The sequence below is a fragment of the Erythrolamprus reginae genome, chromosome 3 (assembly GCF_031021105.1).
Source record: "Erythrolamprus reginae isolate rEryReg1 chromosome 3, rEryReg1.hap1, whole genome shotgun sequence".
In the NCBI taxonomy this organism is placed as follows: domain Eukaryota; kingdom Metazoa; phylum Chordata; class Lepidosauria; order Squamata; family Dipsadidae; genus Erythrolamprus; species Erythrolamprus reginae.
In genome coordinates, this window is record NC_091952.1 from 126,692,839 (window position 1) to 126,710,299 (window position 17,461).

General features: G+C 39.7%; 1 protein-coding gene across 8 annotated transcripts in view; it reads right to left on the reverse strand.

Annotated features, from left to right (window-relative positions):
* The window catches only part of LRRC8D (leucine rich repeat containing 8 VRAC subunit D), a 116,564-nt gene that overhangs the window by 74,437 nt on the left and 24,666 nt on the right, over positions 1 to 17,461 (reverse strand). For 2 of the 8 annotated variants that reach the window (XM_070746601.1, XM_070746594.1), the window contains exon 2: positions 16,885 to 16,999. The exons of 2 other annotated variants lie outside the window; for them this stretch is intronic. The gene's annotated coding sequence lies outside the window, so the exon portion shown is untranslated. Of the gene's footprint in view, positions 1 to 5,002; positions 5,332 to 6,098; positions 6,185 to 6,231; positions 6,277 to 16,884; positions 17,000 to 17,461 lie in introns of those variants that run through there. 4 more of the 8 variants (XM_070746598.1, XM_070746595.1, XM_070746600.1 and 1 more) reach the window with 4 other exon arrangements.

Here is a 17,461-nt window from a genome sequence, read left to right on the forward strand (position 1 = left end):
ATTGAACCATAGGGGGCGCCAGAATATGTTTTTGTCAAAATATCTGGAGACAGCCCTGCTTAAGAGGCAATTGCATCATGCAAAATACACAGTAACTATAAATATGAATAAATGCTGCCTTATATCCCTGGTTTCAATGAAAGTAGAATTCTATGAAACAACACTTTTCAAAACTTGGAAAGATGAAGAAAGCAAAACAAACAAAACCAAGATAAGATGTTGGAAGCATTCACCTACTTTTCCTCTTTTGCATTGGACAACAACCTCACACACACAAACACAATCACAATTTAAATATATCTGTGCAGCTGTCTTTTTAAATATAAACTTTTACACTGTAAAATGCTTTAAAAGTTAAGATTGTATGCATGTACAGTATATAATGCTTTAAACATAAAATTATCCACCTGTCTGTCCATCCATCAATCTAACTATCCCCAATATCTGAAATGTCCAACCTAGCAATTTATATGGGCTTTATTGAGGATTATCCCAGTTCTCTCTAACCCAAAACCTCATTGAAAAGCTAGATCAATACATAAACACAGGTAGTCCTCAATTTACAAGAGTTCATTTGGCAACCATTCTGTCAAGTGCATGAAAAATCAGGAGATTCTGGGCAGTTCAAATGAGTATAACAATTGATTGCAAACTTATGCCCTCTACTACAAGGATTTGAACTACTAACAGTCAAGAGAAATTCGGGAAATGCAGGAGTTAAGAAAGGAATTCATGGTGGGGCTGGACTTAGATCTCTTGTGGGCGTGCGAGGGCACATGACTGATGATGCATTTGACCCCTCCTTCGGGGTTGATCTGGTCATCTCCTACACATTCAAAATTACGATGAAAAAAATGACTTCTTCTCATTTTTCACACTTACAACCAGAAGCAGATTGCTGCTACCACCGCTACTGATGTGCTATGTGAATAATATTAATAATAATAATAACAACAACAATAATAATATCAATAATAATTTATTAGATTTGTATGCCACCCCTCCTTGGTTGTGTTGCATGCGCATGAGCTATGCGTGCATGTCCCCATTGTTTTTGTTTCTGCACATGAGCAGGAAGCAAAAACGTGCTGAAATCTTGTGATGGGACGTTTGCGCAAGATTTCTGCAATTGTTTGCTTCTGTGCATGTGCGGAAGCAAAAAATCACCAAAATCTCATGCACGTCCTCCCACAAGATTTTGCTTCTGCGCATGCAATGTGAAGCAAAAAATATTTAAAAATATGATGGAGCGGTTGTGCACAAATTGCGCAATCTGGCGGCTGCTACCAGTACGCAGCCTGCTACAACCATTGACTTCGCTTGTTAGAAAGTCACAAAAGGGGATTTAATATGACAGGAAGACACTGAAACTGTTGTAAATATGAACCGAGCATCCCAATTTTGATCTGCAATGGTTATAAGTGAGAAAAAATAGCCATCGGTCAATTTCTTTCAGTGCTGTTGCAACTTTGAACAGTCACTAATTCTTGTAAGCCAAGGGCTATCGGTATAGACTCTTCCTAAAAATGAAGTCATACCCAGATCATCATGCCAACAGCTTCATACTGCCAATCACTTAACCAGATGGGATTTTTTCTTAGATTTCTTCTCAAGCCATTAAGAATATTTAGGTGCAGAATATCCAACTTTGCCAAACCATTTGATAATGACTTGGTAGACACATAACATACGGTATCTATTTTAGCTCCAAAAAGTTGATGAATACTTCAGGGAGGACATTGCTTTACCTCTTCTCTTCCTGGCAAACTGCATAATAATAATATTTATAATACAGTATTTATAATATTTATAATACAGTATTTATAATATTTATAATATTTATAATATTTATAATATTTATAATATTTATAATATTTATAATATTTATAATATTTATAATATTTATAATATTTATAATATTTATAATATTTATAATATTTATAATATTTATAATATTTATAATATTTATAATATTTATAATATTTATAATATTTATAATATTTATAATATTTATAATATTTATAATATTTATAATATTTATAATATTTATAATAATAATAATAATTTATTCGATTTGTATGCCACCTCTCTCCTGATAAAATTTCAGAAATAAATGGCATAAAAGTATTATTCAAGGTTTATCATCAGAGACTATATAGATTCATGCATTACATTAGGCAATGCTTTCTTTCAGGCATCACTTGTTGAATTAAGTTATAATGGCTTAATTCAGATGTAAATTATAGTTAATGCACTACAGGGGCTGGCTTCACATCTGAAACAAGCCACATATGAGCTCAGGACAGTCCATGAACATAATTATTGTCCAGTCTTTCTTGGAAAATGGAAGAATCATCCTTAAGGGTTTAAGAAGTTCAAAGAACTATGCTTACGCATAATAACATAGCATTCTGTAACTGAGACTGAACATGAAGGGGGTAATGATATTTTTTAGAACTTTCTGGTAACATGCAAGTTATTTTGATAAATCTGATAAGCCTTGAAAAAAGTAGGAAGAATGTACACAGTCCTTCCACTAAACAAGAATATTTTGCCAGGCGGGTTCTATAACTATACCCTTCTCTACTGTCTACAACAGGGGTGTTAAACTCAAGGCCCAGGGGCTGAATCTGGTCCGCGGGGTGCTTAGATCTGGCCTCCAAGGCCTCTCTGGAAACAATGAAGGACTGGCCTGCGGAGCCGCTATCAGCAAAAATGGAGCTTGGGAGGGCTATGTGCAGCCCTCTCAAACTCCATTTGCAGCTGCAACGGCCTCCTGCAACTCTCTGCCAGCGAAAACAGAGTTCAGTTTTCGCTGGCAGAGTGCCCGAGCCAACGCAGGTGCCTCTCACATGAGTGATGTCAAGCTAGCCACGCCCACTCTGGCCACACCCACCTTTCCCCACACAACCTTGATATGGCTCTCAATGAAACTGAGTTTGACCAACTACAACTGTAGTTGGTCTACAACTATGTTGGGTACTGTCAGGATAAGCCTGAGGAATCACTAGAGAACTAGATTTAGTTCTGCAGAACTTCCCAAGGACATTCTAACCAATAGCTTGACAGCAACAGGAATTCAAAATGTCTTCAAGGCCTTATATTTCTTTACCACCAAATTTTCCAGGATTTTTCATCACTCTAGGAATTTTCCAACCTCAGTATCACCACATTATTATTTTTTTTTTTACTGAGAGTAAACATAAAGCAAAAAGGAATGCAGCACCTTCTTCTAGACTTCCCTGCCAGAAATGGATAACAGAACTGGATAAAACCAAATACGGCCATACAAGAAAAATTAAGGGTAAAGGTATATGACAGTTAGTTCAAAGGACATAGATATAAAAAGTCTGAAAAAGTAAAATTACTAAAGAGGCCAAAGTAAAACATTTTTTAAAAATAGGTTTTATCAAACTGCCCTGAGTCCTTCGGGATTGGGCGGCAAAGAAGTCAAATAAATAAATAAACAGAAGAGAACTTTTTTCCAAGAAAGTAAAGAGTTGGTATGCTGGTTCCTACAACGTAGGCCTCAGATCTTTAAGGATGGGACAACTATTCATAAATGCTATATCCAATTCACTCTTATTATTAAGAGTACTAAGTCTTGGGGTGTCATTTTTATTTAACCTGTGAAAAAATATATCCAACAGCTTCCTTTTCAGACACTGCAAACCCAAAACCTTCTTGACCATTTTCAACACCCTGCATGGACTAGTCTAGTGGAATACACATTCCTGAAGCAGAGAATGTCAAACATCTGATTTTATCTTCCAGATTGGGGTAGAAGATAAGTGACTTGAACTCACTTTCAGAAGTACTGAGTATCTCATGGCTGCAGCCTAAACCAGCAAGAATTCCAGCTCAAAGCTAATCTGGAGAGGAGATTATAGCGTTAGTATTTTATTAACAGAGCAAAAAGAAAACAGAAAAAGGGAATCTTAACAGAGAATACAACATATTCACTTGGACCGAGATTTTGTACCCTTAGCTTGCTAGGTTGACTTATTTATTAAAATAAAACTGACTGGATGAATACTGCACAATTATTAAAGCCAACAGGGTTTTCCAGAGGAAAAAAATAAGGGCTCTGTGTTAAACCCAATCATACAATTAAAAACATTTCACCTGTATTTTGCCTGCTTTTCAATACATCTGCAATTCTCAAAACAAAAAGCCCTTGTTGGCAAAATCTATACCTTTCCTACATCAGTTAAGAGAGGAGAGAGTAGACAAGGCAGAGAGATTGTCAGCTTCCTCCATTTATATTTCAGTGGGAATATGGGACAGCTTTCCCCCCCACCCACCAAAGGCCTTGGTTTTTTTGTATCAACTATGTACTTCTTGCTCTGCCAGGCTGCGAAACAGCTTGCAAAAAAAAAGGGGGGGTGACGTGAACACATCAATCATGGTAGAGGCTTTCCCAGCAATTGCACACATACACAAATATTGGTCTTTGCAATAGGGATCATCATAATGAGCAAGTAAGGATCCCTATGAAACGAGGATTTTTTACACTGAGGAAAAGGGGGGGTATTTTATAGCTTGCACGTTGCCCCCCACATCCACCCTTCAATGCTAAAGACAGTGGTTGATAACATTCTCATCTTTTTTTGTTTGTTTCCAAAAGCCTCCAGCGCATCGCACCGAGAGGTTCCCTTCCCGTTAGGGCGAGGATGCAACCCCATCAATGGCTGAGCCGAAAGAACTTTCACACCGGAAACCTTCCTCCTCCTCCTCCTCCTCAATGCCCCCCCCTCCACCGAAGGCGGCTCAATCCCACACCCTCAACCCGGCAAGATTGCATTTTCCTTCCAACCGATCGGAAGGCTGAACTTACTGCCAAAGAGGGAGGAGATGTGACAAAGGCGACCGCAGGCCCTTCCTTCCTTCCCTCTCTTTTTGCTTTCTTTCTTATTATTTTAAAAAAATACAAACACAAAAGGACCTGAGCGAGCAGAGCCACCAGCCACCCCCTCACCGTCGCGCCTTGCAAAAAACACACCCGCTCTCGCAGTCCGGCGTCAATTCAATTCCCTTCCTCCGGCGCCTCCCGGCTAGAGCCGGTTTTTGCTCCTCATCATGCTCCTACTTTTCGGTCTGTGTTTCGCGGAGCGGCTCCTCCACCATTGTCTGCCGCTCTCCTCCTCCTCCCGCGGGCTTCTCGGATCGCGCTCAGGTTGCCGGCGGAGCGAACAAAGAAGACAACCCCGGCGTTGGGCAGGCTGGAATAAGCCGGTCCCGGAAAAGCCCGTCGCGGAGGCTTGGGAAGCCCCACAACCGAGGGAAAACAACGTGCCTTTTAACCCCCGCCCTCCTTCGCCTCTTCCCCCCTCCCTCCCTCCCTCCCAAGCAGACTTGTCAACTGCGCATTTGCGCCGAGGCTGCAGTTTGAGCAAGCAAGCAAGCGGGGGCCAAGCGGACACGCACTGTGTGTGTAATATATATACTGTATACATATCCATACATAAGATATGAGTAGATCGGAAAGGTTGGCAGATCGGCGGTTCGAATCCCTGCGACAGGTCCCTTGGTGCGAGCAGGGGGGGTCGGGCTACATGACCTCCGAGGTCCCTTCCAACTCCGTTACTTTTTGCACACATGCACGTTATGCGCGTGTGTATAGACCAGTGTTTCCCAACCTTGGCTGGGGAGTTCTGGGAGTTGAAGTCCAAATATCTTCAAGTTGCCAAGGTTGGGAAACACTGGTACTATAGACCGCTCGCTATTCAGGCTCGTCCGTACCTGACCCAGCCGCGCTCTTTTCTTAACACCTTCCCTTCCTTGAAAGCGGCGCTTCCCTGGAGGATCGGAGGGGTTGTGGGGGGGGGGGGGAGGGAGCCGGAGAAAGGCAGCGAGCCCGAGACGACCATTCAGTCATTTTTGGTTGGTCGTGCAGAGACGCCGGGGGTCTCCCGAGAGAAGCGAGGGTGGGCGGGCTGGCGGGTTTGTCCTCGGCGGCGTGGACGCTTCGATTACGGAAACCTCCATTTTTCTCTCCTCTCCCTCTTTTCCCATTTGGATCCCCTTGCTAGTCAACCGGGCTGCCCCCCCCCCCCCAATTCCCTTTTGTCCCAAAGGCGGCTGATCCTCCCTCTCACCCCGATCCGGCGCCGAGTTCGAGGCGGACACCCGCGATTCTCCCTCGCAAAGTCTTGCAAAGTTTCCTTCGCCCGGCGCCGCCGCTTCTTTTTGGCTCCCTGGCGCTGGATCCGCCACCCCAGGCTGACTCACCTCGGCACCTTGCTAGCTGGTATGAGGCGGGAACTAGGAACCTTCGACGTATGACAGCGAAGAAGGACTGGTTGGTTTTTTTTTCTTTTCCTTTCATTCAACCGGCTCCCCGTTTTGCATAAAAGAGTGTTTCCCAATCTTGGCAACTTGAAGAGATTTGGACTTCAACTCCCAGAATTCCCCAGCCAGCAAATTCTGGCTGGGGAATTCTGGGAGTTGAATTCCAGATCTCTTCAAGTTGCCAAGATTGGGAAACGCTGGCATAAAATACCAAAGCCAGACTCTGCAAGTATCCACTTGCATTTAAAAAAAAAAAAATCCAAAAGTTTTTGTTTTAATTTTTTCTCCACAATCAACATACAACTCCATATACCTTCAATGCAGGTTAATGTACATATCTCGTTCTTCAAATGCAACAAACTGAACCGCATTCCAGGATTGCTTTATATTATTTCATCTATATCCGATTTACTTCCTTCCACTTGCCCCTTTCTATCTCTCAGGCAGCTATTCTGCCTCTTTGCATTATTATTATTTAATTCAACTGTTCCCCAGGCAGGATCGATCGTCCACCCCCGCAAAGAGTGAAAAAAAGGGGAAAACTTACCCACTCTGGACACTTGCCTGATATTTCATCCCAGACTCCCCAAAACTCAAAAACCACACTTTCTCTCTGGTTTTAAATCATGGAGGTGAAGAAACTTTATAGATGGGTTCTCTTTGGAGGTTCTCAGGCATCCAGGCAATGGTTGCCCCAAAGGTGGTTTTTTCCCCAAAAAGGCAAGTGGACTTTCAAGGTTTTTTTTCTGAAGAAGCTTCTTGGGTGAGAAGGGAAACGAAAAAACCAGAAAGCCCAGTTGTGCCTCTTGACAAAGCACCTTCAGAGGTGGTTGTTTTGAATGTTGCCCTACTAGAAACAGTTGCCCTACTAGCCACAGATCTGAAGGTTTGGCGTAAGTTCGGAAACGGTTTAGTGCCTAAGCAGCCACATGAATCACAAACAGGCAGTTCAAATGGAAGCAGCGACCTGAGATAAGTGTTATTATATTACGTATATATGCTGTGGCCATCATGTCTACAGCTTATCTCAGAAACAGTTGTCTGCTATTCTCAACAACTCCTCAAGGTTACCCATTCCTCCACTATTGTGGACAAGATAAGGCTGTGGGCAGGAAGCTTTACTGATAAACAGAGCAACTGTAACTACACTTCCTGTTTGTTGGGAGCAACTTGGGAGTTCTGGTTTTTACTGGACCCGCGAGGGGAAGTCCGTCTACTTGAACACTTTGGAAAGTAATGTGCTGGTGCCATGCAAGCAACCAGAGACGAGTCCTCCAGTGGTTAGGAATATCTATTTTATCATCCAGGCCCTTTTTGGGTACCCCCTTCCTTCCCAAATAGCAGACTGCAGAATTAGGAGAGACATAATGTGGTTTAGATCTTCCAATGTTCAATTAAATCAGAACGACTTCATCTGCTCTCTTATACATGCTAGTCTACTTTATAGGGAAGCAGCTCAAAGGGTGCCTTTGTCTAAGTCGCTCTCATAAAGCTCAATCTTGCAGGGTTGTTTGTCATGGAGAAGAATAAAACACTCTATTTTCAACCTCTTTATGAAAGGCATGATATAAATGTGTTTGGTTTGGGGGCAGGGGTTTGTGTCTTCAGGTCATTGTTGACTCCTGACGACTATCTGGACAAGTCGCTGCCATTTTCTTGGCAAGATTTTGGAAGTGGGTTGCCAAGGAATGAGAGAGAGAATGAGTGGCCTAATGTGGAACTAGAACTCACAATCTCCCAGTTTCTAATCTGGTGGACTACCAAAATGATAGGCTAAACATAAGTATTTTTGCCATATTCTACTGCAGTGCCTAAATGTAGTCTTGAACTTATAACTGTTATTGGAAGGTCTTAAGCATAAAACGTATCAGGAAAGACTTAATGAACTCAATCCGTATAGTCTGGAGGACAGAAGGAAAAGGGGGGACGTGATCGAAACATTTAAATATGTCAAAGGGTTAAATAAGATTCAGGAGGGAAGTGTTTTAAATAGGAAAGTGAACACAAGAACAAGGTGACACTATTTGAAGTTAGTTGGTGGAAAGATCAAAAGCAACATGAGAAAATATTATTTTACTGAAAGAGAAGTAGATCCTTGGAACAAACTTCCAGCAGATGTGGTTGGTAAATCCACAGTAACTGAATTTAAACATGCCTGGGATAAACATATATCCATCCTAAGATAAAATACAAAAAATAGTATAAGGGCAGACTTGATGGATCATGAGGTCTTTTTCTGCCGTCAGTCTTCTTTGTTTCTATGTTTCCATTGAACCTAGAATTACAGTGATAAATTGTTCCTGTACTTAAGGAGGTCACTAGGTAACTGCACCCGACTTTATTTATTTTTTTTGCAGCAATTAAACAAATCCATCATTGGCAACCAGAAGCACAGATTTCCGGCAAAAAAAAGTGTCATGAATTGCAGTCACCTGACCTATACAGGGTGTCCAGGGGGAAAGCATTTTGAAATTCCCTGATATTTCCCTGTAACTTAAGGCGCAGTCGTAGATGACGTCATACCAAACGGCTAAGCCATGGGGAAATATGGTAGCTGAGGAAGCAAGTTGTTGCCACAGTTATGGTTCTTTTTGCTTGACTCTACCAGGTAGTGTGATCCGTTGGTTTTTTTCTACATGATTTTCCCCTGACTTTTAAACATTTTAATACAGTTCGGTTTTTCCCACTGATTTATTCTATTTTTTTCACGAATTCCCTGATATTTCCCGAACCGCCAATGTCCCTATTTTCTAGGTTTGCTGGACACTCTGCCAATAACAACTGTAAAAGTGGGCCAGTTGTCAAGCACCTCAAATGCAATCACATAACCGGGGGGGGGGGGGAATGTTGGAACTTTGAATTTGTGTCATAAGGAGCCCTGGAGAGGTCCATCCTAACTTTGAATGGTCAATAAGTAAGCCACTTTAAGTTGGGGACTATCTGTACATCTTTCCTACTCTGATACATCTTGATACAGGAACTGGCTGTGCATATAGGGAAAATGCCTTCACAAGATTTTTCAGTTGCCACGTTCTTCAAAAAATCAAAAATGTTCCGTGTTTATATTGTTAGCCCTAAGATTTACATAATGTGCAATTATTCCTTTAATCCAAGTTGGTGTGCTTTTCAACCAGACCATCTCCTTTTAAAAATATGAGATATTTATCACCTTTTAAACGTTTCCTTTCTTCTTTACTAATTAAATACAATTTTAAAAGCAGCAGGGTTTTTCACTGTAATGGGTGGTGCATATTTATTTATATATTTATATATTTTTTGATTTGATTTGATTTGATTTGATTTGATTTGATTTGATTTGTATGCCGCCCCTCTCCGTAGACTCGGGGCGGCTCACAACAATAATGAACAGCATATAACAAATCTAATTAAAATAATTAAAAACCCTTATTTAAAAGCAACCATACACACATAATGAGTGGACAGTTAAAACACCAATGAAGTGGTGCAAACATTCATAAAGTTAATTTAGTATTGTTTTAAATATATCACTATGGCCATGATTGAACCAGCCTTTTTTTTTAATGATCTCTGCATCATAAAAAGATTCTGGATATAAACCTATTCAACATATAGGGGAGCAAAGTCCATAATCAGACACCAAACAAACTAGAATATATTGAGAGAGCAAGAAACAGGAAGTTTAACTACTTTAAATCTGCTTTGTTCATTCCAATGGAGCAGGGGGGGGGAAAGCTCAGAAAACTATTATCTAGGACTAGCAAAAGGAAGTCCGTTCAACTGAAGACTCCTCTAATGTCCACCATTCTGCCTGCTAGAGTTTCTGCTCTTTTGCTCCAAAATCTGAATTCTTCTTGAGGGACCAGCAGCTGTTTCTACACAATCATAACTCTCAGAGAAGAAGGCCTTGAAGTTTAGAACATGACTGCTGTGTTTTCATTAGATTTGGACCCCACTGTCTTTTTGCACAGTGTTACCTAGTTTCGTAGTGAAGTGTCCACAACAAAATAACCAAGTGCAGATACTTGCACTTTGTGTACACTAACAAAAACCCTCAGAGAATTGTACTTTTTCTCATTACATGGGAATGAACTGGGGGAGGGAAGGGGGGGAAATGCAGAAAAACAAATTGTTTACTGTAAATCCTACCCTTTTTGTATGTGCATGAGCAGTAAATGGCAAGTGGTTGAGCAAGTCTTTCATGAGAGGTAGGGGGGATATGCTTTGCATGCACATGGCATTGATCCCACGGATCTTCATTTTCTATGAAGAGCACTGGGGCTGCAGCAATTTTTCTGGTTGGATGAGCCTCTGTTCTAAATTGGCATCGATGTATCTCCTTAGTTCCTTCAATTCTTTAGGAGTCATTGAAAGCCAGGGTGGCGCAGCAGGTAGAGTGCTGTACTGCAGGCCACTAAGGCTGACTGTAGATCTGTAGGTCAGTGGTTCAGATCTCATCACCGGCTCAAGGTTGACTCAGCCTTCCATCCTTCCAAGGTGGGTAAAATGAGGACCCGGATTGTGGGGGCAATATGCTGGCTCTGTTAAAAAGTGCTATTGCTAACATGTTGTAAGCCGCCCTGAGTCTAAGGAGAAGGGCGGCATAAAAATTGAATGAATGAACGAATGAATGAATGAACGAACGAACGAACGAACGAACGAATAATAAATCAATCAATCAATCTTTGGTTTTGAGAGTGCAGCCCCTGGCTCAAACTCTATCACACAGTCTGTAGGCCGGTGAGAGGGAGATAGCTGGAGTCTTCCTCACAACACCCCTTCCAGGTCTCGGTATTCTACCGGTGAGTCATTTGGGGGTTTAGCTTCAAGTTCTGGGGCTGCTGGCTGAGGACGGTCTGGGCTTTGGACTGCTCTGCTTCTCTTTTGGGGTAAAGGCCCAATGCTCATGGTTAGCTTTCGGTAGCCGTCCTTTTGGTTGCAGTGGCTTGGCTAGTCCAGGTACAGTTCCATCAGCAGGGAAGTGGCCCTACGGTTGCAATGGGGCTTGCACGATAGGACTGGACGTTGCTGGGGGCTGTGCCACCCCAAACATCGGTGCGGGGTTAGGTGGCTGCAGTGTCCCCAGAGCCCATCCCATACCCAAGAAAATCCACCAGCCTGGGGCTGACCTTGGCGGTATCAGGCCAATATTTGGTAGCCACGTTAAGAAATCTGTTATCTTCTAAAACCAAACTCTTAATTATATATACCATTGATTCTCAACTTGTGATCAGCGGAATCTGGGGGGGGGGCTGTGATGTCATCACAGGGGGTCCACATAGACTTGAAGAAATATTATGATTGAAATCTTGAGTTAAGTCTTGGGGTTCGGTGGCCACAAAAAGTATTTAAAGGGTGAAGAAAAGGTTTCGATTACTGGTATCACTGGTATATATCTGTTGCTCTACAACATGTATAACACCAATGCATATGTTTTGGGAATGCCTGGTAGTTCAGAAATTTGGCAAAAAAAAGTGCAAGAGGACAGTAATAGGATGTTAAATATACAATGGACAATTACAAAGGAAATGGTGGTATTAGTCAAAAGAAATGAGATGGGAGAATTTAGAAAAATAAAAGAAGCAGCGATAGAAAGCACTCAGATGGTAATAATCCCAGGCTGGAAGGATGCGACAAAATGGACAATACAAAATTGGTATTGGTACATTGTGGATCATATTCAATTTTCAATATTCGGCCAATGAAACTGATCTGCGGGAACTGATGAGACAATGGGACACAGTAAGAAGATATATGGTTAGCAGAATTCAAGACCAAGGTATAAAGAATAAATTAGAATTACTTCATAATATGTATATATTATAAATAATATGTATATGCTATAATAGATATATTTCTTTTGAGTTAAAATGATATATAGAAATTATGCCCCCATTTTGGTGGAAGGGTATGAATGTTATTTGGGGGTGGGCACTTAGAACACTGAGCACACTTGTTAAGTGTTGTGTGAATGTTTAATGATTATATGTTAATATGGAAATCAATTTTTTAAATGTATTTTTAAAAAATGTATAACACCACAATTTCATATACTTCCCTAGGCAGAGAGCATCCTGGAGAAAGACTATCCCATCAATAAGCCCCATACCCACAGCTTGAGATATATGGACTAGATACAAATGTTCAGTGGAACTGGGATTCTACAGCGGAAAAGATTCCTGATGCTATTTGACAACATGCATCCCCCACCCCCAAAAAACCTGGTATTTTTTGAAGAGGAATCATTTGTTCATTCCTTCAGCAAAGAGACCAAGATTTGTACATTGCTTACTTAGTATTCCCATCCTCCATTCACTGGTTGGTTGGTTTTTTAACGAAATTGAATCCTTCAGGATTCATATTTATGTAATCATCAAAAAAAGTAAGTGGTTCGACTCTTAGGTAATGGCTTTAAGTCCACATCTGACTTGCTGAGGTTATTAGTGAATCTTCTAATCTTTTGGCTCTTTGCAATATCAGCAATTACATGGCTTTATTCCATAGTTAGCAGGACTTTGTGAAAGGTTCTTGCAAGTTGTTCAGACTGTAAGGGATTTTTTCCCCAAATTTCCCAGATTCTTGTTGAACATTTTTCATTAACTCAGAGTGATGAAATGAAAGTTTTAAACAAATCAGAAAAGCTGCAATATAAGTTTATTGCTCTCGTGAAAAAAGAAATTAATCTGACTACTGAAGAGAAAGCACTGTACAGCAATTATTTCTTTAGCTGTTTAATCAATTTTCTTTGTTCAAGAAGGATTAGCTACTGAAAACACACAAAAATTAGCCTTATAGAAGACCTGTAGCACCACATTTTCTAACTAACAAATGTTATTAAAAGGCACATTATACCACTCTGTAGATCTGATAAAACAAACTGCAGTTCAAAAATGCTACACATTTTAATGCAAGGAGTCCTTGACTTACAAACACAATTGAACCCAAACTTTCTGTTGCTAAGCAAGATGGTATGTATGTATGTATGTACGTACGTACGTACGTACTTACTTACTTATTTCTTTCTTTATTTATTTATTTATTTATTTATTTATTTATTTATTTATTTATTTGATTTATATGCCGCTTCTCCGAGGACTCAGGGCAGCTTACAACATATAAAACAAACAATACAAAATTTCCTAAATCCAATTATTTAAACAAAAAACTAACCAACTAAAACCCCAATTTATTTAAAAACACCAGTCACTCTCATTCTAACAAATCAAACATACGTTCCATTCATCGGCAGGGGCTGATGTCTAGTGTCCCCAAACCTGTTGCCACAAGAGGGTCTTCAAACTCTTGCGGAAGGCAAGGAGGGTGGGGGCAGTATGAATCTCTGGGGGGAGCTGATTCCAGAGGGCCGGGCCCCCCACAGAGAAGGCTCTTCCCCTAGGCCCCGCTAAGTGACATTGTCTAGTTTTAAGTGGGTTTTGTTCCATTTTATCATTTTAATCGTTTTTCTTGCCACAGTTATTAAATGAATCACTGCAGTTATTAAGTTAGTAACACAGTTGTTAAGTGAATCCGGCTTCCCCTATTGACTTTGCTTGTCAGGTGGTCACAAAAGGGGGTCACATAACCATGGGACACTGCAACTGTTGTAACTATGCAAGTTGATCATGTGACTACTGTCATTAAATGTGGAAAACAGCCATAAATAACTTTTTTCAATGCTATTAAAACTTCAAATAGTGATTAAATGAACTGTTGTAAATTGAAGGCTACTTGAAAAAGTATTAGCTGGAAAAAGTGCTACCTGATTTTTAGCTATTAAATCAGGTATAGAATTGTATACCTGTATAGACCAGAGGTCAGCAACAGTATATGCAATGAATTGCTGGATTAGGCCGTGGTAATTACCATGGGTAGCAATTAAAAGTGTTGACTGCTTTAGGAGACGATCTTGAAACTGGATAGAAAAGAGTACACCCTTGCCAGTTTGCTAACTGATCTGAGTGTTTTTGTATCGTATTACCCTTCTGGGTTGCTTAACTGGTTTGGGATTTGGAAGCACTGTTTTATTATTCTATACAGTTCATGTGTGGACAGAGTTCAATGTAGTCATCGGCCAATAGAACTTCTCAGGGTTCTATCTTTCCCTTCCAGCTATTTAATATTTCTATTGAACTGCTGAGAGATATAGTGGAGGATTTAACCAAATTTAAACCACATACCTCTTTCCATATAAATATAAATTCCAAATAAACATAGGTGCATAATTGCATAATTAAATCCATGCCTTTTAGAAAGAAGCTGCTTAAGTTCTGAACTGCCACCTTTTAGTGACAATGGACTGAAATAGGAAGAAGACACTAACATCGAATCCAGATAACTTAATGGTGTTTTTAATCACACATGGAACAAATTCAGTTTCTCTTGGGTGGATTTCACAGGATTTCTCCTGTGAAAACGTGGTAAGCAGGTATTTCTCAGCCCACCTCCAGATTAGTGTCTTTAATTATATGAGCCATTGTTTTAAAAATGTTATGAAATTGCAGATAGTTTTACATTATTACAGGAGCTGGTTAGAGGTAACTGTTAACTCTAGTTGGAAAATTTACCACCGACCAATTCACTTATGAGATCTATGCGTCTATCCTAAGGACAGAGATTGCAATATGCCCAGGCATGCCCATGTCTCTCCAACACTCCGCAATCTGCATTGGCTGCCAATTGGTTTCTGGATTCTATTCAAAGTGTCGGTTATGACCTATAAAGCTCTACATGGCATCGGACCAGATTACTTGTGAGACCACCTACTGCTACATGAATCCCAGCGACCGGTTAGGTCCCACAGAGTCGATCTTCTCCAGGTCTTGTCAATGAGACAATGTTTTTTTGGCGGGACCTAGGGGAAGAGCCTTCTCTGTGGGGGCCCCAGCTCTCTGGAAATCAGCTCCCCCTGGAGATTGGTATTGTCACCACTCTCCTCGCCTTTGGTAAGAGTCTTAAGACTCATTGGGTCGATTTGATCCTAGCCCCTAGCCAATGAATGATTGTATGATTGTTGTACGAATGGGTGTGATTTATTTTTAATATAATTAGGGATTTTGGATAGCTATGTAATTTTAATTTAATCGGATTAATTTTATTGTAATTTACTGTTTTTATATGTTGTAAGTCACCCCAAGTCTTTGGAGAGGGGCAGCATAGAAATCCAATTAATGAAAATAGATATCCAATAACTTCTATGAGACTTTTCTGTAAAATATTCTCATTCTCATAGAACATCTGATGAGGTGAGTAGCATGAAATGGAAGATTCAGTGAAAGTATCTGACCGCTAGTTAATTTTACCAAAAAAGTAACAATTTTCTCTTCAAAGATGTGCTGTAGCTAGACCTAGCAATTTTCTTTTCTTTTTAATTTGTTCTCAAGGAACAATATTTTAGGGATTCCTAATTAATAATGCAGATTTTTGAAATGGCCACTTCATAAATACAAGAACAAAAATGTCTGATTTACTTATGATTTAGTTGTTTTGGGAAAGACAATATTTTCAAAGGATGTGGAAATATGTATTAATATGGCATGGATTTTGGGATTTCTTATACTGACTGTATTGTATTGCTCATATTATAGTAATGAACACATGACTATTGGTAAGTAGAAAATGTTTTTGCTCCATAATTTGTATTTTTAACATAGTTTTAATTTTTTCCCCTTAAGATTAAAGATTGTCTTGTTAATGCATGCATTAATTAAATATTTTTTTTAAAAAAGAATGAAAAAATATTGCTATCTATTAAAATTTGGTATTCATTCAATATTTTTGGGATACCACTGACCTGTTATTAAAATAAGGATTCAAAATTATCATGGTTAGCTACTTTTTAATCTCCTTTGCTATAATGATTTCTAATCTTCTTACTTTAATAATATTGAGCTCTTTGATTCTGTGGCATTTTACATGAAGTTAATGGGTAATTAGTTCTGAAAAAGCTACACAGACCAATATTTTTGGCTAAATATATCTGATTTTCTGTTTTCAGAAATAAAGTAAAAACATAAAAAAAACCAGCTAGAGATGGTATTTGTTAGTTCTCCAAACTACTCAAAATTACCCCTATGGGTTCTCCGAACTGCTCAGAATTTCTGCTACTGATTCTCATCTGTCAGCACCTGCTGGATTTCACCCCTGGTTTAATTACTCTTTTGAAATAAATGTGATAAATACAGAATAGTACTTAGGATTTCCTGGAAAAAATTGTAGTTAGGCAGAAAATATTCAGATTACATTATCTTCAAATATTGAATTCCATTATGGAATTAGGAACCTTTAAATAGAACAGGGCTAGATCGTTCTTAACATTTTCTGCTGTAAGACATGTGATAATCCCAGGTTTTGCAGCAATGTCTGTTTCCTATTAAGCACTAAAGCTCCTGGGAATGCTTTATGAAGCCAGCCGAAAATGCCTACAGAAAACGTTCCTAGCCACATACTCTACTTTTCTTTATTGATGCACAAATTAGAACGTATTATGTAATTAGAACATTTATTACATAAATTAGCGTATCATCAACAAAATTAAAGTTCTTTCCTTGCGGGTAATATTAGAACAAATAACTGAAAATGGATATGTGGCCTTTTCATTCAATGTGAATTACTTACCCTATATTCCTGTTTTCCCGTGACCAAAGCAGGAGATCCAAAACTATTGAGTTGATGGCTGCTCCTCTACAGAGTCAGTCAAATGCAAAATCTTGATGCACCCATCCAGATCACACTAGAGGAGAAGAAGAATCCTTCAACCTCTTACAAGTCCACCAGTCAGCTGCTAATGTGTTTTCATAACAAAATTAAAAGGAAAAAAAAATGTAAACTTCCCTGCCATATCATTGCATACCAACCTTACAGTGTTACACTAGGAATGAGAGACCAAGAGTTTAGGACTTGGAAGTTGCCTAAGCCACTCATCCTCTCTAAGCCTAACATGTCTGACGGGATATTGGTTATGGGAAAATAAACAGATCTTGCATTGCGCTTTGATATAAGGGCATACCAAATAAAAATACCAACGGCTATATATGGAGATAAATGAAGCTACTAGGGTTGGTTTTTTTTATTTTGAATGCAGAAATCCCAGAAAGAGGTGTATGAAGTGCCCTTGGTTAAACAAGGAGAACAGGAATATAGCATATATATCATTAACCAATAATCTTTGACTTATGACCATAATTGAGCCCAA